The sequence below is a fragment of the Hemicordylus capensis genome, chromosome 3 (genome assembly GCF_027244095.1).
Source record: "Hemicordylus capensis ecotype Gifberg chromosome 3, rHemCap1.1.pri, whole genome shotgun sequence".
Taxonomy (NCBI): Eukaryota; Metazoa; Chordata; class Lepidosauria; order Squamata; family Cordylidae; genus Hemicordylus; species Hemicordylus capensis.
The window spans coordinates 20,672,256-20,693,282 of NC_069659.1; the positions used below are offsets into that span (position 1 = coordinate 20,672,256).

The 21,027-nt window shown below is 48.4% G+C and overlaps 1 long non-coding RNA gene across 1 annotated transcript in view; it reads right to left on the minus strand.

The window, feature by feature from the left end:
• Positions 1-20,824, minus strand: part of LOC128351465 (uncharacterized) — a 101,597-nt gene extending 80,773 nt beyond the window's left edge. The window contains exon 1 of the long non-coding RNA XR_008319787.1: positions 20,572-20,824. This is a non-coding gene — a long non-coding RNA (uncharacterized LOC128351465). The remainder of the gene's footprint in view (positions 1-20,571) is intronic.
• Positions 20,825-21,027: the final 203 nt, after the last annotated feature.

The following is a 21,027-nucleotide window of genomic DNA, read 5'->3' on the forward strand; positions in this document are numbered from 1 at the left end:
TCAGGCAAATTAATTTAGGATATGACAATCACATGGCTACATGCTACCTCAATTGTCCAAGGCCACATGTATCTGAATCACAGTTGCTGGAAAACATCAGGAAGAGGAGGCTATTTGCCCTCATGTCCTGCTTCTGAGCTCCCCAGAGACATCTGGGTGGCCACTGTTGGAAACATTTTCCGAGACTAGATGGGCCAGGGGCATGGCTACAACTGTTTCTGGGTTCTTGAGGGAGGCGGGCCTGCTGGATGGTGCCAGCTTGCTCTCTTTGTCATGCCTCTCTGAAGAAGGTGGCGAGGGGGTGGCAGAGGCCCATCTTCACTTTCCGTTCCAGGGCCCACTCCAACCATGCCATGCCCTTGAGATGGACCTTTGGTCCAGTTCAGCAGGGCTTCTCTTAATGTAAACAAAGTGATATAAATAAAGTGATCTTCCAGGTAATGTGCTCATCGCAATTCCACAAAAGCACAGAGAAACCACACAGAATGGAGTGGTGGCCGTGGAATTCGGCTTCCGGAGAATCTCCGCTTGTTTTTGTTCTTTAAAGCAACCTTCCACTCCTGACACTTGGTTGCGAAGATAAAACTGAACGTGTACAGACAATGCTGGCAGAAATCCCAGAAGCCAGAGGAGTTGCTATGCAAGATTTCTGGTGGTCAGGGACGACGCTGCACTTCCAATGATCAGAAGTGGAACAAATAATGCAAAATGGAAATCAAGAAAACGCTTCACAACACATACACGTTCCAAAAGCCAGGAGCCATAACTCAGTGGATGGAGCAGATGTTTGGCCTGCAGAAGGTCCCAGGCTCAATCCCATAGCAAGAGCCCTGCTGGAACAGACCAAAAGTCGATCCAGTCCACCCTCTTGCTTCTCACAGTGACCAATACGATGTCTCTGAGAAGCCCACAAGCAGCAGGGCACAAGAGCAGCAATCCTCTCCTGCTGTTGCTCCCCATCAACTAGGATTCAGTGACATACTGCCTCTGAATGAAGAGGCTGCATTTAGCCCTCCTGGCTAATAGCTATGGATAGCCCTCGTCTCCTCCATGAATGTGTCTAAATCCCCTTTTCCAGCCATCTGAGTTAGGGGCCATCACCACGTCTGGTGGCAGTAAGTTCTACAGATTAACAATGCATTGGGTGATGATAAAGTTATCTCTTTTATCCTTCCTGAATCTGCTGCCAATCAATTCTACTGAATGAGCCCAAGTTCTAATCTTATGAGAGAGGGAGAAAAAGTCCTTCTATCCCCTTACACTACACCGTGCATCATTTTATAAACTGGTCCCCAGCATCCCCAGTCTGAGACAGATGCAGGGCTGAGGAAAACACCTGAGAGCTGTTGCCAGCTGGAGCAAACAAAACTGAGCCAGATGGACCAAAGGCCTGGCTCAGCCTAAGACAGCTTTCTTATTGCAAATTTTGATACACTCTGGTGCAGAATATCTATGTCTCCTTTTTCATTTCCTTCATACCGCAGCTCTCAACTCAGTTCTTCTGTGTGTTCACTAAACTAACAAACCTGCCCACAGAAAAGGGTACCGGTTTTTCTGTTATGGGGCAAACTTTACTTCCCTGCACCTTCACTCCTCACACAGAGCCTCCAGCCTTCTTTCCCCTTCCTCCAATATTTGAATGTGAGCCATGTGCCTTTAAATGCTATGCATGTTAATCTGATCAAATGTTTGGCACTTTATTTAGTTTAAACCAAATTCATGTACATCTTTTAACCTTGAAAGGTTGGTGGGTTTTTGTTTTTTGTTTTTTGTGTGTGTGTCAGGGTGGGGAGGTGGCTTTGTGACTGACAGAAGGGCCAGCCAATCAGTATTTTGCACACTCCCTTTGGCTGCAAATCAGAACAGTTTATCCAGATCCCGATTTGGGGGAGAGGCCCATAAACGTACCCTGAATGTGGTGATGTGCTTCTACAGAGGGCTCACCGCTAAAATTGGGTGCACAGAGACGCACCCTAAGTAGCAGCATTTGCTCACATTCAGTCCTTCTAACCAGGGATGTAGCTATAATTGAGTGGATGGGTTCAAAGAACCCGGTGGCCCCAGGTCCTGAGGGCAACCCAGCTCCACCCCTCCCTATTATTATTATTATTATTTTATTTTTAACATTTATATCCCGCTCTTCCTCCAAGGAGCCCAGAGCGGTGTACTACATACTTGAGTTTCTCCTCACAACAACCCTGTGAAGTAGGTTAGGCTGAGAGAGAAGTGACTGGCCCAGAGTCACCCAGATAGTATCATGGCTGAATGGGGATTTGAACTCGGGTCTCCCCAGTCCTAGTCCAGCACTCTAACCACTACACCACGCTGGTTATCTCCCTCACTCTGAGGGGCCAGTGCAGGAAAAATCTGCTAACTAGAATCAGGAACGAAGGGCAATTTTTCCTGCACTGCAATCACATTCCCAAGAGTAGCACTTTAATTTGTCCAGAGTCTTGAGTTCTCCCATATTTAGCAGGGGGTGAGCAGCTGTCCCTCTTCGACCCCAGCACAGCACATCTCCAGTCGAAAACGGCCTTAACACATATATTTTGATTAATCTATCTACACCAAAATTTCTCTCTGCTAATGCCAAAACATTTGCACTGACGCTCTACAGAAAGCAGACATACACCCTATAGATGTCAATTAAAATATGCCACTGAATTTTCCTTCCTCTCTGCCAGTTTCTGATTCATTTTTATCCATTCAGAAAGGAACTTTTGGAGCAGCGGATTAAGGAGGCACAGCTGCTTCCATAAAGTTTTATGGAGGAGGGAGAAAAACAAAACAAAAGCAAAATATAGATTCTGCCTTGAATCAGATCCAAGTGCGGGTGCAGTATGACTGTCAAGCCAGTTTGGAAGGATTCAATAACACCTGCCCGTTAGGGGGAGCATGGCAATTCCCTCACCACAGTGGCTACTACATTCTGGTATGGCACTGGCACTCAATAAGAATAATAAATATTTATGCAGTGCTTTAGAGCAAGGGTGGCCAAACTGAGGCTCTCTGGCTGTTGGACTACAACTCCCATCATCCTCTGCTGCAATAAGAGAGCCAGCGTGGTGTAGTGGTTAGAGTGCTGGACTAGGACTGGGGAGACTCGAGTTCAAATCCCCATTCAGCCATGACACTTGCTGGGTGACTCTGGGTCAGTCACTTCTCTCTCAGCCTAGCCTACTTCACAGGGTTGTTGTGAGGAGAAACCTAAGTATGTAGTACACCGCTCTGGGCTCCTTGGAGGAATAGCAGGATATAAAATGTAAATTTAAAAAATATTAAGTGGCAGGGGGTGATTGGGGTTGTAGTACAGCAACAGCTGGAGAGTTTGGGCAGGCCAACTGTGTTTTAGAAGGCTCTAAGTGCTTCACAGACATTACTTTGTCATCCTTATAAGAACCACCCTATAATTAATTACAGTACTACTATCCCATATTGCTTGCGGGAGGTTAAGGTTTGCCAAAAGTCATTGAAAAAGTTCACAGCTGATGCAAGATTTGAACCAGGGACTTCTTGAGCAATAGCGGGAATAGTTTTGAAGAGAAATTATCGCAGGGAGACCTGAGAGGGGTTTTACAAAATTACAAAGAGTGTGGAGAGGGAGAAATGTTTCTCAGTCACTCAATTAAGCGGTTAGGCAGTAGCTTCAGGACTCAGCCGAAGACGACCCACTTCACAATTTGCATAATTCACTTACAGAACTCACGGCCACAAGATGTGCTGATGGCCGCCCACAAGAGCCTATTTACACATTACGCTGAACCCTCGTATGGCTATGCAGTGAGCACAGGTACAGATCTGCACTAGCTACAGCTATTCACACACACTATGTTGAACACAGACACAGCAGCCCACACCCTCTCTGTACCATGCGTTTGAGGGGCCTGTACCCAAGTTCACGCTTAAAATGAACACAGGTACAGATTCACACCAACACATGTATACAGGGTTAGGACACAATTATGAGTGTACCTAATATCAGATCATCTGGCATCATCTGTTGAAGCTAAAATCTGGGAGATTCAGGACAGACAAAAGGAAGTACTTCTTCACTGAACGTGTAGTTCAACTATGGAATTTGCTGTCGGATGTGGTGATGGCCACCCATGTAGATTGTTCTAAAAAAGGGATTAGACACATTCATAAGGTCCATTCACTCATTATGTTCAGTACTCGTACAAGTGTACAGTTTACACAGATACAATCATTCACATGTGATGTTGAACACAGGTACAGAAGCACAGGTAGAACTCATGATCCATGGGGATTCCGTTCCTGCAGATTATCATGGGTAACGAAAATGCGGATGAGTAACTGAGTCTTTGGGAATGGTGGTGGGGGGGGGGACACACACACTGAAAGAACCCCTCAAAAAACACGAAAACGGGCCAAATAACGTGCCCTACCATGCTCGGTCTTCTGGCAGCCAGCGATGCCCCCCCCCCAAGTCCCAAATGGTCCCCAAAATCTCAGATGTTTTCCTCCTTTTTTAGGTTGAAATGAGCCACAAAATGCTTCCATGGACAAAATAGTGGCCAAGGGAGACCTCCGCAGTCACTTCCAGCCCTCTAGAAGCCACGGATTTAACCCTTTCGTATCCGTGGATATTGAAATTGGCTGTCAATAAGACACTTGTGAATATGCAAAACTGCAGATATAGAATATGTATATATTCTATATACATAATACTAATACTAATACTAATACTAATAATAATAAGAAGAAGAAGAAGAAGGAGGAGGAGGAGGAGGAGGAGGAGGAGGAGGAGGAGGAGGAGGTTCTCCTGTACACTTCCTATCTGTACCTTGCATTTGAAGGGCCTGTATCCAGATTCACGCTTAAAGTGTCATTCACACAAACACGTGTGAGTGTACAGACATCTGTACACTAATACAGCATAATGTCTGAATTGGGCTATGGAGGATAGGACTATCAATGGCTACTAGCCTTAGTAGTAGCTATCATCAGGATCAAGGTGGCATGCCCCTGAACTCCAGGTGTTACAGCGTACCAAGGGAGGGGGCAGTTGTCCTATTTCCCCACTTGTGGGCTGCCTGAATGCACCTGATTGGCCGCTGCATGAGGCCGGATCCTGGACTGGATGGGCCCTGGCATGGTCACCAGGGCTGTTCTTATGTTCTAGTGTTCCGTACACTCATACAACATAATGTCTGAATAGGGCTTTAGATAGCTTCAAAAAGGATTTGCCAAATTTATGAAGGATATCTGTTGATAGACACTCATGACAGTTAAATGGAGCCTCCAGGTACAGGTGCAGTATACCTTAAAATACCAAAACTCGGGAACCTGGGAAAGTCATCATTTTGTTGCCCTGTTTGTGAGCTCTCAGAAGCATCTAGCTGTGGGAGACCTTGCCACAGTTAAGCAAGACAATTCTTGAGCTTTTGTGACGGGTAGCTGCCATCCTCAGCCCGAGAAAACCTCTGATCTCAGGGGCAGAAGCATGCCAAAGCCTGTCCTCATTTGTCCTCTCTCCATAGGTTCTGATGAATTGCTTCTGCTCACTCTGCAGCAGGCAAAGATGATGACAATCAAGGGGCTAATTTATTTCCAAAATAACTCATAAGCTCAAGCCAATCTGGAAGCCCTCATAACCGTAGGCAATAGTTACAGCTCTCGACACAATCGTTCTGGCACAGAATCCCAGATCTGCAGGCAAAGGACTGTGAAGTGCAGGGGAAGATCCTTGCAGAAAGAGGACTGTGCATTTCAGCAATCAAAAGGCTCATGGGAGGAAGGGGATTACCTGCTATTACCCAGAATCCACTTACTTCAAAAGAATGCTTGGTAAAATATAGCAGCATTTCCCCAAACATTTTGTGCCACGGCACACTTACATTAATTGCATTTGTGCGCAGCATGTGTGCGCACACACACTTTTGTGGCGGCAAAGCTGCCACACAATTTTTCTTCCTCTGTGTTATGCAGTGAATCTGGCCTGAAAGCAGGGAGTTTAAATTCCTCACGTTCTAGGCTGACTTGCCCCATAATGCAGTGGAAGGGACACATTTCTCCCAGGGCAGAAGACAGCGAGTCAGCCCCAAAAGCAAGGAATTTAAACTCTCTGCTTTCAGGGCTGACTCACCTGCTGGTTGGGAAATGCGGCAAAATAGGAAGATTAGCTTCAGCTCCTGTATAAAGAGTTCACAATCAGCATTAAGCAAAAGGTGGAAAAGAGAGGTTAGGGGGTTTTAAAAAATGGGTAAAGCAGGTAAGGGTAGGAGGAAAGAATCAGAAGGCAATGGAGGTGTGAGCAAACGTAAGAGGCCGGAGGGATCACACCGAAGGTTGCTCACATCCATCATTCTGTTTCTCATGGTGGCCACTCAGATGTCTCTTGGAAGCCCACAAGCAAGGCATGAAGGCGAGAACTCTTCCCTGCCGTTGGCTCTACAGCAATTGGTGGTATTATAAAATTATGCATGGTGCAGAGAGTATGGATAGAGAGAAGTTTTTCTCCCTCTCTCACAACACTAGAACCAGGAGTCACCCCACGAAACTGACTGCCAAGAAATGTAGGACTGACAAAATGAAACCCCTTTTCACGCCGTGCATAACTAATCTATGGAATCCTCTGCCACGGGATGTGGTGATAGCCACCAGCTTGGATAGATTTAAGCAAGGCTTAGACAAATTCATGGAGGGCAGGTCTATCAATGGCTACGAGCCCTGATGGCTATAGGTTACCTCCAGGTTCAGAGCCAGGAGGCCTCCGAACACCAGTTGCAGGGGAGCAACAGTAAGAGAGAGGGATGCTTTCGTTTCCTAGTTCTGGGCTTCCCAGAGGCATCTGGTGGGCCACTGTGGGCCACAGAAAGCTTGACTAGGTAGGCCTTGGACCTGATCCAGCAAGGCTCTTCTTACATTAATTATCCCCAGCCACAATGGCCTTTGGCCACTTTACACCACCGCACACACAGAGATGATTGGCCCAAAACTGGGAAAGGGCGTGGTGGGGGGAGGAGAGACTCAGACCTTAACTAGGGACCGTCTGGAGAGAGTTGGGTTCTAGGACCCAGGGGAACTAGCTGTCAAACCAAGAAGGCCCAGGACAGGTACATGGTTCAGTACAAGGAGGGGTCAAGTTCCAGAGCAGCAAAGCAAGGCTCGGAGCCAAGCCTTTTCCATTGTGGGTGGGGATTGTGGGAGTTGAAGTCCAACAACATATGGGGACCCAAGTTTGAGAACCCCTTGCACAGCCAGAGCTAGGCAGAGGTCAAGCCCAAAGAAACAGTAAAGGCTAAGGAAGAAGCTTTGGCAGGGGCCCTAACACCAGTGAAAAGTGACTCAAACTGAGGAGGACTAGGCCTTTATGGGACCTAGGGGACAGGAAATGGCCCTTGAGGTCAGCTGAAGAAGTATGAGGGCTCTGATACTGGTGAATTCATAGGAACATAGGAAACTGCCATATAGTGAGTCAGACCATTGGTCTATCTAGCTCAGTAATGTCTTCACAGACTGGCAGCGGCTTCTCCAAGGTTGCAGGCAGGAATCTCTCTCAGCCCTATCTTGGAGAAACCAGGGAGGGAACTTGAAACCTTCTGCTCTTCCATCCCCTGGGGGGAAGACCTTCCAGTGCTCACACATCAAGTCTCCCATTCATATGCAACCAGGGTGGACCCTGATTAGCTAAGGGGACAAGTCATGCTTGCTACCACAAGACCACAAGGGGTATTTGAGGGACCGCCTGCTCCCAAGGGTTGCTGCCCGCTTGACGAGGACATCTGAGGGGGCCCTGCTCCGGGTGCCGACAATGAGAGAGGCCCGGCTGTCGTGCACTCGGGACAGGGCCTTCTCTGTTGCTGCCCCCAGACTCTGGAATGCTCTCCCAGGGGCCATTCGTTCCTCGGACTCCATCACAGCTTTTAGAAAGCTTGTAAAGACTTGGCTTTTTACCCAGGCTTTTACATAATCGTTTTTACTGCTGCTTCCGGGTGTTTTTATCTGTTGTATTGTTTTATGCCTGTTTTTATACTTTTAGCATGATGTTTTTATTGTGTTTTTATTGTATGTTTTTAACTTTTGTAAACCGCCTTGGGGCTATCTTTTTAACAAAAGGCAGTATAAAAATGCAAAAATAAATAAATAAATAAATAAATAAATAAATAAATAAATAAGACCAGCTCTCCTCTCTAATTCGCAGCACCACTTGGTACCACATGGGGGCAGCAGCTCCCAGTGGGGCCACCTTTGCAGAGTTCTTCAGATTTTTATGCTGGTGTGGCGCTCTTCCACAGAAAAGAAGTCATGGGGTGGCCAGGATGGCACACAGGGACATCTGGGAAGTGTAGTTCCAGCTAAGGAACTGGGAAGTATAGTTCTTGCTTAGCAGAAACTACCCTTCCCAAATGTCCCCAGGCACGTTCCCGGTCATCCCACATGACTCTGGTTCTGTAGAGGAGCACTCCCCACTACCACAAGTGGTAGAAATGTGAGGAACTGCACAGAAGTGGCTGGGCTGTGCTGCCTCCGCATGGCACTGCATTGGCAGTGCTGCCAGTTTATCAGCATTGGAGCATCTGATCCCTACAACATTCTGGCAGGCTGGGAACGCAACCTAGATGACACCCCCACCCCCAAGTCCAGAGCCCAGTCTGTCCGACGAGCAGGAACCCAGGCTTCCTACCGCTGCCCCCACGCCTTACAGCAGGGCTGCACAATTTCACCTCCCCCTCCCACCCAGCCATTTTGGACTACAACTCCCATCATCCCTATTGGTCACTGTGGCTGGGGGTGATGGGAACTGTAGTCGAACAACAGTGGGAAGGCTGAAGTCGTGCAGCCCTGCCTTACAGGGAGATAAACAAGTTCAGAGGTACACTTGTTCAAAACATGAGTCACGGCCTTGGACACTTGGTGCTTCTGCTGCACCCACCACTAGGCAGCTTGCATTCAAACGCTTCTCTCTGGAACAGCAATTATCAGTAGAGAGTGCAGCACAGCAGGCCTACTGTCCTCCTCTGGGGCTCCTACGGCAAAGCGGCAACGCTCCAATGCGTTGTATCCACCTTAACACAGCCTCATTTGCATGCCTCTTCCATCCACGTGCAAGATCCCATTTCATTGTCTCGCAACCTGATGCATGACAAGCAACGCTAGGTATATTACACGCCAGCAAACGCACCCAGGCCATGAGTGTTTGGAAAAGTAATTACACTGCTTAGCCCACCTCTTGTTTTTGCTCATACCTCTGCACTGACGGCGGCTGCATTTCCAAGAACACATTTCCAAGCAACAGTGCCTGGCCAAGTGCTTGGTAGGACAGACCAGGCACAATCCCAGAAACTTCTTTCTTCTCTCTCCGGTGCTTGGGTAGCATGTTGCAAAAAAGCACAAAAGAGAAGCTATGCAGATATTGGAGTTCTCCCCACATTCCAAGAGTACAGACCAAAAGGTGGACAGCTTAACTGCATCATGCCTACCCTGGCCTAAGAACAGGAACTCACCTAGTCATCTATGGTGAGTAAGCATTGCCTGCAGGTGATCAGACAGGGAAGCCTCACAAAAGTTAGCTATTTTTCCTTCTCTGTTACTAATGCCTAAAACAGTACATACACAGCACCTGCATAGCACTTCTGAGCATTCCAAGAGGACCACCCATGCAGTAGCTCGATGCAATTTTTACAACCACCTTGTAAGGCAAGCCAATAGTATCTCCATATTGAAGATGGAGTCCCATGACCCAAAGGGAATGGCCTCCCCAAGGCCATCTAGTGAGTTTATGGCAAAGACAAGATTCAGAAAAGGGATTCCCTGATTCGTGCATCAGTCAGTAAACAATACGACTACACAACGCCTCCAGTATATGCCAGATGAAAACATGTACACTTGTTTTACATGGCGCAAAATACAACACTCCAGAGGGAGAAAAGGGGCGTGGCTCGAGCAATTTCCCTCCAGGAGGTTCTGCCAAGAGTTCTTGGAATGCTAATTTGAAAGCATATTTTCCCCACATCATCTACAAAACGCATGAGAATTTTACATGCACAATGGCAGCTATGCATGTTGGGGACACCTTTCCTGGGATGCTCCTGGACCCCACACTAATTAACAGTTCCCAAATCTAATTAATTTATTATGGCTCAGGACCAGCAATGAACACTTCTCTCGTAATCAGATTGGTTTAGTAAAAGCTAGGGCTTCTTTTTAATATACAGATGGGAAATGTGCAGTTCCAACAAAACAAAACAAAGTTCGTTCCAAAAGAATGTTTTTGCAGTTAAAAAACTCAAGTCATTCAAAAGTTTTATTACGTGAGATGATGTAAAACGTGACGGATAACTCTGATCAAGTGTACTAATTTCTCCCCCCCCACACTGCCAAAGACGCTTCCTACAGACCCCACTGCTACACCCCACAGAGACTTCACCAACGAACAGAACACTTTTCCAATAGTGCCATCAGATTCCCAGTTCTGAGGAGTTTCTCCCACTCTGTGTAGGCTTCTAAATGTCATGGAATTAGACTCTAGGCAACAAAGTATGTGTGCGCAGACCTGGAAAATGCACCGGTGTGTATAGCAAATGGTGTTTGCTACGCACGCGGATTTCTCTCATGGACCACTGTGCAGTTCTGTAGTTTCTTTTTTTGAAGTCCTGTTAAAAACCAAAAGACATGCTAAATGAGGGGTTCTCTTTGTTTTGCCCCATTGTTGAGAAAGGCTGCGGCCATGATCCCTCCTATTTCGCAGTTATAAGTCACATTCAAACAACCTGGTGCACGAGACACTGACACAGTTCAGAGGAAAACTAAACTATGCTCCAGGGTTACGTATATGAGCAGGTGCAAGCCACACACACACAGGCTGGCCTTCTTCCTTCACATTTTGATGAGAAGTGATTTAAAGCTTCTGTTCTCTCTGCAGGACTTGTTCTGCAACAACCCATTCACACACCCAAGCAGACCCTTTGCTAAGTAGGGTCGGCCCTGGATTGCATTTGAATGGGAGACTACATGTGTGAGCACTGTAAAATATTCCCCTTAGGGGATAGGGCTACTATGGGAAGAGCATCCACATGCTTGCATGCAGAAGGTTCCAAGTTCCCTCCCTGGCATCTCCAGATAGGGCTGAGAGAGACTCCTGCCTGCAACTGCAGAGAAGCCGCTGCCAGTCTGTAGACAAATGCTGAGCTAGATGGACCAATGGTCTGACTCGGTACAAGGCAGCTTCCTATGTTCCTGTGTCACTTGACATTGCAGCCATCAAATGATGAACATGTGAACCAGGCCTTCGCGTCTAAGCTAACCTGGATTCTGCACAAACCACCATAAAACCCAAATAACAGCATATGGAAATTAAACCACTAATTCAAATCTCAGAGATTCCAAAGAATTATCAGAAAATTCTACGATAGAGAGGGGAAGAAAATAAGGGGAGGCATAGGATATTAAGTCAGCGCTGAGATCAGAAGAACTGTCCTGTTTTGTAGGATGGGTGGAGTGTAAACATGACTTTAAAGAAAACTTTAATCCGAGATGCCCTGGAAGACGAAATCTCAGATCACTCACACCTCTGTTTCCAATGCAGTCTTGCACCCAATCACTTATGCACAAGTCCAACTGAAGTTGATGGGACTCATCTGTGCACAATTAAGCTAAGTGTACACTAAACCGCTTTGGGAACTTTGGTTGAAAACCAGTATATAAATATTCATCATATTCGTTAAAGTAAAGTTAACATTTTGTTCACTACCCACATATATATACCCAGACTCCCAGTTGATTCTTTTTCAGCTTCTGAGATGGATTCCTGGCTGGAAACAGCTAGTGGTGAACACAGAACCGGCACCAGCCGGTTCGGGGGGGGGCGGATCTCTTTAAGGAGACGTGTCCGTGCAGCGGCAACTTCTGGTCACTTCCAGTCCGAGGAGGCACCAGGGCGGCAAGGAGGTACGCTGCCACCACACCGACCATTTTAAAAGGCAGCACCAGTGGGGGAAATGCGGCAGGAGGGGTAAAAGCACCCTTCCCCATCCTTAGAGAGATCTCCCTCACCTTCGAACTGGCTGAACCAGCGGTCTTTCAAACCGGTTCCGTGCCCATCTCTAGAAAGCGCTAACATATGGATGACTAAGCAAAAAAGAAAGAACAGTTGCCTCCCAGGCTCATCAAGCACACCCGACCAAGGTGAGGAAGGAGCCTGCTTACAAACTTTGCATGGGTGGGACAGTAAAGAGGAAGATAAAAAGGAACCTCTAGAGCAGAAGAGGCTCAGCTCTCCAGAACACCAGAGGCAAGCTCTGGTTTATATAACTGTTTAAATCTAGGTTTAATGTGGGTTACCAACATTAGCATGTAGCATGTGAACCCACACCAAGGCTGAGATTCATCTGAGGCCACAAACTACCTTGGCATGGGTTCACACAATCACACTAGTGTTGGTAAATCACATTAGAGCCAGCATGGTGTAGTGGTTAGAGTGCTGGACTGGGGAGACCAGAGTTCAAATCCCCATTCAGCCATGAAACTAGCTGGGTGACTCTGGGCCAGTCACTTCTCTCTCAGCCTAACTTACTTCACAGGGTTGTTGTGAAAGATAAACTCAAGTATGTAGTACACCGCTCTGGGCTCCTTGGAGGAAGAGTGGGATATAAATGTAATAATAATAATAATTAAACCTAGATTCAAATGATTGTGTGAACCAGGCCACAATAGGCCCATTCACATATTATGTCCAATACTCGTATGATGAGTGTACATTGTACACAAGTATAGATATGTACACAGGTACAGCCATTCACATGTCATGTTGAACGCAGTTATAGAAGTACACTCCCTATCTGCACCACACATTTGAAGGGCCTGTATCCATTTTTGAAAGAACCCAGGTGCAGTCATTCACACAAACATGTATGAGTCATTCATACAAACATGTATGAGTGTGCAGACATCTGTACACTTGTATCGTATAATGTCTGAATTGGGCTTATGTCACAAAGCACAGCCACACTGAGTGGCACAACCGGATCACAAAACAGTGGGGGCCACAACTGAAGATGGGCCTCACCACACACGCCCCTCCTCCAAATCCCAGGATCATGGGATAAACCCCCACGTATCCTTTCCAAAGCTCCTTCTGTCAATTAGGAGGAAGCAACTTTAAGACAATCAAACTCTTTTTAAAAGGCAATGGAGGGCAATACCTTTATTAAGACTAAAATGTCAGTAAGTATTGACCAAACTTTCAAGTTCTCTAGAACTCTTCTTTAAGGCCAGTTGTTAAGCAGAACAATAAACGGGGGGGGGGGGGGAGAGAAAACGTTGGACATGAAGGGGAAGTGTTCAAGTCTGTCATTTTTCTGTCTGTCATTTTAAAGAAAACCTTAAATGGGGTACAAAATGGAGTGCAAAAGGTTTCTCTTGAAGATTTAGTCAGATGAGCCTCTACAAAGTTTAAGATCCCTTTCCTTTGCACCAAGGCCTACTCAAACAAGGAAACGAAAATGGCCGTTTCCCCCTCTCACACAGGCAGGCACACACAAATCTAGCAGCCATTCCCGTCTGTCTCGCCCAGGTCTCTTGCAAGGCAGAGAGCAAAAGACACGTTACGTCTTCTATACTGGAAAAGCTGGAGATTAATTTTAGGTCAACAGAACATATGAAGTTGCCTTATATCAAATCCCTTCCTGCTAACGTGCTCCCAGTTGAAATAAGAGCTTCCCCATCTCTGACAACTTTTTAAAAGCCAATTAAGACACACTTGTTCACCCAGGATTTTAATTAGATTTAAAGTTTTAGTACTTTTAACTTGTTTTAAGTTTTAAATTGTTATAATGTTTATATTTTGTGTTGATTTCATTTTTATTGTGAACTGCCCAGAGATGCAAGTTTTGGGTGATATAGGAATTTGTTAAACAAACAAAAACAAAACAAAACAAACTGGGCAAAGAGGCACTTTTGGAAGTGGTGGCTCTCTAACGTTTAGCAGGGGGAGAGCGACTGGCCCTATCCAACCCCAGCACAGCATCCCTCCAGTGGCTGTTGCTGGTGTCTACTTTGTGCTTCTTGTTATAAGCTACTGTGAGCCCTTTGGGACAGGGGACCATCTTCTTTGTGTTGTTCTTTTTCCATGTAAACTGCTTTGAGATCTTTTCATTGGAAAGTGATCTTTAAATGATGATGATGATGATGATGTCGTCGTCAGACCACTGGTTCATCTAGATTAGAACTGCCTACACTGTCTGGCCTAGGCAGGGTTCCTTCCCAGCTTACCTGGAAATGTAAGGCATTAAACATGGGACATTCTGCATGCAAAGCAGGTGCTCTACTACAGAGCCAAATTGGGTAGTATTGCTTAGCAGTTGGAGTGCATGTAACACCTTGCCCCAAAACACTGCATTGTATTTTCAGGCAGTAAAAGATTACCTTCCTCCAGTGTTAAGACCCCACTCTTGGGCATTAAATGTGGTATGCGCCAAGCTACAAATACCTAAAACTCCTACAATGCTTACAACTTCTTTTCAGTAGGTCAACCTTTTTTAAAAGGAGACCCTCTCGAATCTTGGCAGCTTCTAAACCCAAGCTAAGTGCATTTTGTAAGTCAAAGGCTAGGGGAGACTAAGCTACTTAAGATTTAATCATAAGGCAGGCCTGTACAAGCCGTGACCCCCACCACCACGACCAAGCTAAATGCAGCCTGACAGAGGCTTGTTCTGTTGCCTGCTTGGAACTTGAAAAAATATATGGGGAAGGAGGTTGTCAAGCATATGGCAGGCAACAACAGATGACTGGTGGGTAGTGATGTGCACAGAACTGCAGAGGTGTGGTTCGACACCAGGGGGGTGGTTCTTTAAGGCCGGGGGAGGGTGCACTTACCCCTCCTGCCCCTTTTCCCCTGCCAGTGCTCCGTTTTTAGGGTAATTCATGGGGCAGCAGCGTACCTCTCTGCCACCCCTTCCCTCATTCTTGGCCGGAAGTAGCGCTTTGCCCATCGCGCATGCCCGTGACATGCGCATGCACAGTCACTACTTCCACCCCATGGATTACCCTAAAAACGGAGTGCCAGCGGGGGGGGGGGGAGTGGTGGGAGGGGTAAGTGCCCCTCCCCCACCCTTAAACACCACCACCACCAGCCCCGGCATCGAACCTTCGAGGCAGCGCCGCCTTCAAACCAGTTCGGAGGACTCTAGAATGGCCTTGGGACCGGTTCGTGCACATCCCTACTGGTGGGTTGTGTTTGGCTCTGTAGGAAGCAAATTGCACCTGTCCTGCTGTGTAAGTGGACCGAAGGAATCTACCTGTGCAGACGCATGGCACCAGACCACATCCCTCCAGCTTATAAGTGCAAGTGACACTTGATCTCCAGGTAGCGGCAGCAGCATCCAAACAACTGTTTCAAAAGCATGTGGAATTAGTCTCTGCCACATCACTCCTTCAAATATGAGAGGCCACAGACGCTCCGTGATGGGTTTTGACAAGAATCAAGTGTTTGGGATTTTTTGTTACCTTGATACAAGATCCGTAACACAAAGGAGATGCAATGGCTTCCCAAAACAAAAGATGGGTTGATTAGTTTCTGCAGGTAACTGTCAACTCACAACAAAAAAAGAAGAGAAAGCTGTGAATTAAATTTGGCTCAGTAAACCGTTCAGTCTTTAGGCAAACCCTGTCTGGAATCTCAGGCATTATTCACATTCAACAGAGATTATCTCACCAATTATTAGGGTCTCATTTTAATGTTCTCCCAACCTTCTTGAGGAGACTGTTTTAATAGAAGCCTTAATTATCCCCCCCCCTTTTCAATTACAACAATTCTGGAGTTTTAAGGAATTTAATTCCTACAGCTTAACAATTGAGGTTTTTGAGGTTTTTTGTATGCCTGGCTTAATCTCTTCAAAGTACTTAGAACTATTTAGAGGATGCAGCTGTAATGCCAAAGAGCTGAAAAAGGGGAATCTATATAAACAATTTAGCGTAGTGACTTTGTTAACAGCAATGAAATACCACATTTTTTCTTGCTTTATACATTCTCTAACTCCTAAAATGTCCTCACAGGAACACTATAATCCAGCAGCAAAGAACTGGCTGATTAGTTCAAATCAGTATGCAAAATTCAGCCACACACTCTCCATTGCTTTTGTCCATCACTACCCCCCTTAAGACCAGAGTCCCACAATGGCTAAAAAGGACAGAACTGCCTTATGATGCAACTTTTAAACAGATGCAGCCCAACTACAGAGGTCAACTCTGCAAACTGCCTAGTAAAGTGTGCCGTCGAGTGGGTGTCGACTCCTGGTGCCCACAGAGCCCTGTGGTTTCCTTTTGGTAGAATACAGGAGGGGTTTACCATTGCCATCTCCCGTGCAGTATGAGATGATGCCTTTCAGCACCTTCCTATATCGCTGCTGCCCGATATAGGTGTTTACCCGTGGGGATTCGAACTTGCAATCTCTGGCTGGCTAGTCAAGTCATTTCCCCTCTGAGCCATTAGGTGGCTGGCTGCAAACTGCCTAGAGTGTCAGAATTCCAGGGGTGCCTCTCTCAGCTATACAAATGTCCTTAGTGTGTGCCCGTTGAGTTATTAACTTAAATACCTACAGTAACTAAGTCTTCTCGCTTGAAGAAACAAGACAGAAAAAGCATTGACGCTTTTGAACTTTGGTGCTGGAGAAGACTTTTGAGGATACCATGGACAGCCAGGAAAACAAACCAATGGATCATAGAACAAATCAATCCAGAATTTTCACTCGAGGCACAAATGACCAGGCTCAAACGATCATACTTCGGACACATTATGTGAAGACCCAGCTCCCTTGAGAAGTCCATAATGCTGGGAAAGGCTGAAGGAAAGAGAAGAGGAGGATGACCAGCAGCAAGGTGGATGGACTCGATCACGACAGCAACGGATGCACCACTGAGCAACCTCAAAAGCCAAGCTGAAGACAGATAATTCTGGAGTTAATCTATCTATGTGGTCGCTAAGATCCAACACCAACTTGATGGCACTTAATCAATCAATCAATCAACTAAGTCTTAATGTAACTGACATAATCACAAGTGCTTCCTCCGTCTATCCCTGACTACTCACTTCCCTCCCTTTCTTCGGCTGTCCTGATTGTGTTAAATTTTAGATTGTAAGTTCCTTGGGGCACAGTCCTGGCTTCTTATATAAAGCACATTTCACAATAGCCTCATTCAGATATGATAAGATTATCCCGCTGTGGGCAAAGAGGCAAGTCCCGCCACTTGCAATCACCCTTGCACTCCACCACTCATGCTTACAGCGGGGCTTGTCTGAAGAGGGAAACACCCAATGTGACATGGCAGGCGCTTCCATGATTGTGAGGCTGGATCTAGCCAGTCTTGCAATCACACAAGCGCTCGCCATTTAGGGATGCACCTGGAGCTGCTCCTCCACGTTTCGGAAGTGGGGGTGCTCCCTTAAGGGTGGAGGAGGGTGCACTTACCCCTCCCGCCGCATTTCCCCCACCAGCGCTCCGTTATATCAATGTCCCTCGGGGCAGAAGCATTCCTCCCTGCCGCCCTGTTGCCATCCTTGGCTGCAAGCGGCCAGAAGTATCGGCCGCCCGATACACAACAGGTGCACATGGGCCTGGTACTTCCAGCCACTTCCGGCCAAGGATGACAACGAGGCGACAGGGAGGTACACTGCCACCCCGAGGGGCTTTGATACAACGGAGTGCTGGTGGGGGAAATGTGGCAGGAGGGGTAAGTGCACCCTCCCCCACCCTTAAGGGAGCACCCCCGCCGCCTCTGAAATCCGAAACGGCCCCGGGGGCCAAACATTTCGGAGGCTTCTATAATGGCCTCCAAAACGTTTTGGGCACATCCTTGCCGCCATTATGCATCGGGCTATCCCCTCTTCAGACAAGTCCCACTGTAAGGGTGAGTGGCGGGGCATGCAAGTGGCTGATGTGAGAGGCACAGGATTCCCTCCCCCTTTGCCCCACTGTACATGGCTACAGCGGGGCAGTTTTATAACATCCAAATGAGGCTAATGATGGTGCTATCACACTAACGATAATGTACTAAATACCAGCAGTACTATTATAACAGTAATAATACAAAACTACAATCAGCACTTTAAATATACCTCTTAAATGCATGGAAATAAACACTTTAAAAGTTATGGGCGTCACATTTTCCAAAGAAAATGTTGCAAGTGACTAAAATCAGTCTGTTCAGAGAACAAAATAAAAGTATCGACTGTTTTAATCTACAGGGGTGGGCAGGCGGGGGGGGGAGCGATAACTTTGCTCACTATTGTCCAGACATCTCCAGTTAAGATTAACTAGTCGCTTCCACCTCTTGCAGCACAGGCCTAGGCATGTTTACCCAGAAGTAAAGCCCACTACGTTCAACAGGGTTTACTCCCAGGTATGTGTGCTAAGCAGGGCCTGCCCTGGTTTGCATTTGAATAGGAGGCTGCATGTGTGAACACAGCAAGATATTCCCCTCAGGGGATGGGGCCGCTCTGGGAAGAGCACCTGCCTGCTTGCATGCAGAAGGTTCCAAGTTCCCTCCCTGACATCTCCAATATAGGGCTGAGAGAGACTCCTGGTTGCATCTGAATGGGAGACTACATGTGTGAGCACTGTAAGAGATTCCCCTCAGGGGATGGAGCTGCTCTGGGAAGAGCAAAAGGTTCCAAGTTCCCTCCCTGGCTTCTCCAAGATCAGAGACGTAACTAGGGAAAACGGCGCCCGGGGCAAGCACTGAAATGGCGCCCCCCCCGCGCCCCCCCCCCAACATACTACATTATACTTAGGTTTTTCCTCACAAGTGTCCATCGCCGCCGCCAGGCCAGGCCACTGACTGGCCGCCAGGCGCCAGCAAAGCAATGGGGTGGGGGCGGGCAGCGCGGAAGGGACCGCTTGTGGGGGAGGGGGCGCTGTCGTGCTCCCTTGACTGCTGCAGCGCTGCTGCACTGAGCAGGAAACATTTGTATTAACAAAAAAAATTTTAAAAAATTTTTTGTCATGGCGGCGCCCCCCACGTGACCAGAAAATATGGCGCCCGGGGCACGTGCCCCCCCTGCCCCCCTATAGTTACGCCTCTGTCCAAGATAGGGCTAAGAGATTCCTGCCTGCAACCTTAGAGAAGCCGCTGCCAGTCTGTGAAGACAATACTGAGCTAGATAGACCACTGGTCTGATTCAGTATATGGCAGTTTCCTATGTGTCCTATGTTCCTATGTCCTGCCTGCAGAAACCACTGCCAGTCTGTGCAGACAATACTGGGCTAGAAGGATCTGACTCGGTATATGGCAGCTGCCTACGTTCCTGTATTCCTTAAGGACAGCCGAATTGTTGCCGTTAAAGAGAATCGCAGCTCCTGTGGCTTCATGCACTGCAGACACAACGTGCCTGTTCATACGCTTTTTTTTTTTTAAGGTCCAGCTCTTTCAAACACTAAATTGCCTCCTTCCCGGATTTGTGCAAAGTCGTAACACACACCCCTGTGAGACTTCCTGCCTTCCGCTGCCAGCAAAGCGCCCGAGTCCTACGACCGGGGAAAGCGTCCCGAACACGCAGCGCGGAGCAGCGGGGCGCGTGCAGCCCGATCCTCAGGGACTCAGAGAGTCGGACAGCCCCAAGTGCACAGGAAGTTCCCAGTTCGCCCGACTCCACTCCCAGCCGCTTTCTAAACGCGCCCGCTTTGCAGAGAGAAAGCATGCAAGGCGGAGCAGCTGCCCCTCTGGGAAAGCCTCGGGGGTTGGGACTAGAGCGGTCTCCCCTCACCCTCCCGAGGAATAGTCTGCCTACAATCGCCCCCCGCCACAGGTCTCCAAATCCCGACCAGGACGACTGGCTGCAACCCGATCCTCTTGGCCTGACCAGCCGTGACCCCTGCTGCCCTCTTGCCCAGCCTCTTCGCGCGCCCAAGAAGGCGCGCCTTCCCTCCGTTTCAAAGTTCAGATCGGACTCTCCTCTCCCCCTACGGGGGCCTCCCCCGCCTTCCCACCGCAACCCACCCCCAGGACCGCCCCCTAAACAACTTCGTGCATTTCTCCCCTCCGGTTCGCACGCTCCCTGCCTGGGCCTCCCTCCTCGCGACGCCAAGAGTGCTGGCCTCTGTACGCTTTCTCGGGAGTAACAAGCCCCCTTGAAAACTCAGCCCCTCTGTTCCTCGCGCCTCAACACGGCTGGCATCCCACGCACGCTTCCTCCGGAGTCCGGACCTTCGAGTAAGCCTGCCTCCAACCGGGCTGCTGCGATCCCCACAAGCCTCACTTTCGAGCCCCCCTGCAGAACTCAGCGGGACTTGCTTCCGCGTAAAGACTCCTGAGGTCGCAGCCCTCTCTCTTCCTTCTCCTTTCCCCACGCGCTTCCTAGGAAATCAGTCCCCACCGGCAGCGGTCGGGCTTACTCGCGAGGCAGCAGCATTCTGCAAAGCTCCCCTTTCACTCGCAAAGCCTCCTCCTCGGGGCAGCTGCACCCGGAAAGGGGGTCCCAGCCGGCTGAGCCCGGCGGCGGCAGAGTCTCGCTCAGAGTTCTTTTGGCAGAGGCTGGAGGGGAGAGAAAGAGCCACCAGCCCGGCAGCGCTCTCCTCCTCCAGACGCCTCCAACTTCCCAACCCAGCGCAGACTCACCGGCGGGCGCACACGTGCTGGGACTCCAGCCGCTTCCTGGCTCGGCTCGGCTCGGCTCGGCTCAGCCCGGTGGACGTGGCACAAGCGGCGGCGGCGGCAACAGGAGCTCCTCCCCAGTCGAGCCGAGCCGCGCAGCGCAGGAGGCTCCTCCCGGCTCCGCTCTAGCCGCAAGCGGGACGCCCTCTGCCGAGCGAGCGCCGCCTGGACCCGCTGCCCGAACGGCTCCGTCCCCTCGGCTTACTTGCCGCTGCCCGGCTGTGCTGGATCTCCCATCCCGCCGCGCTTCCCTTCTCTGCTCTTTTTTCTTTTCTGGGAAGGTGTAGCTGGTGGTGCTAGGGAGAGGTGGACCCCTTTTACTGTCGAGTAAACACGTCCATCTATCTATCTTTCTTTCTATTTATTTATTTATTTATTTATTTTAGCTTGGTGTTGTCAGCTACCGGGAATTGAACCTGA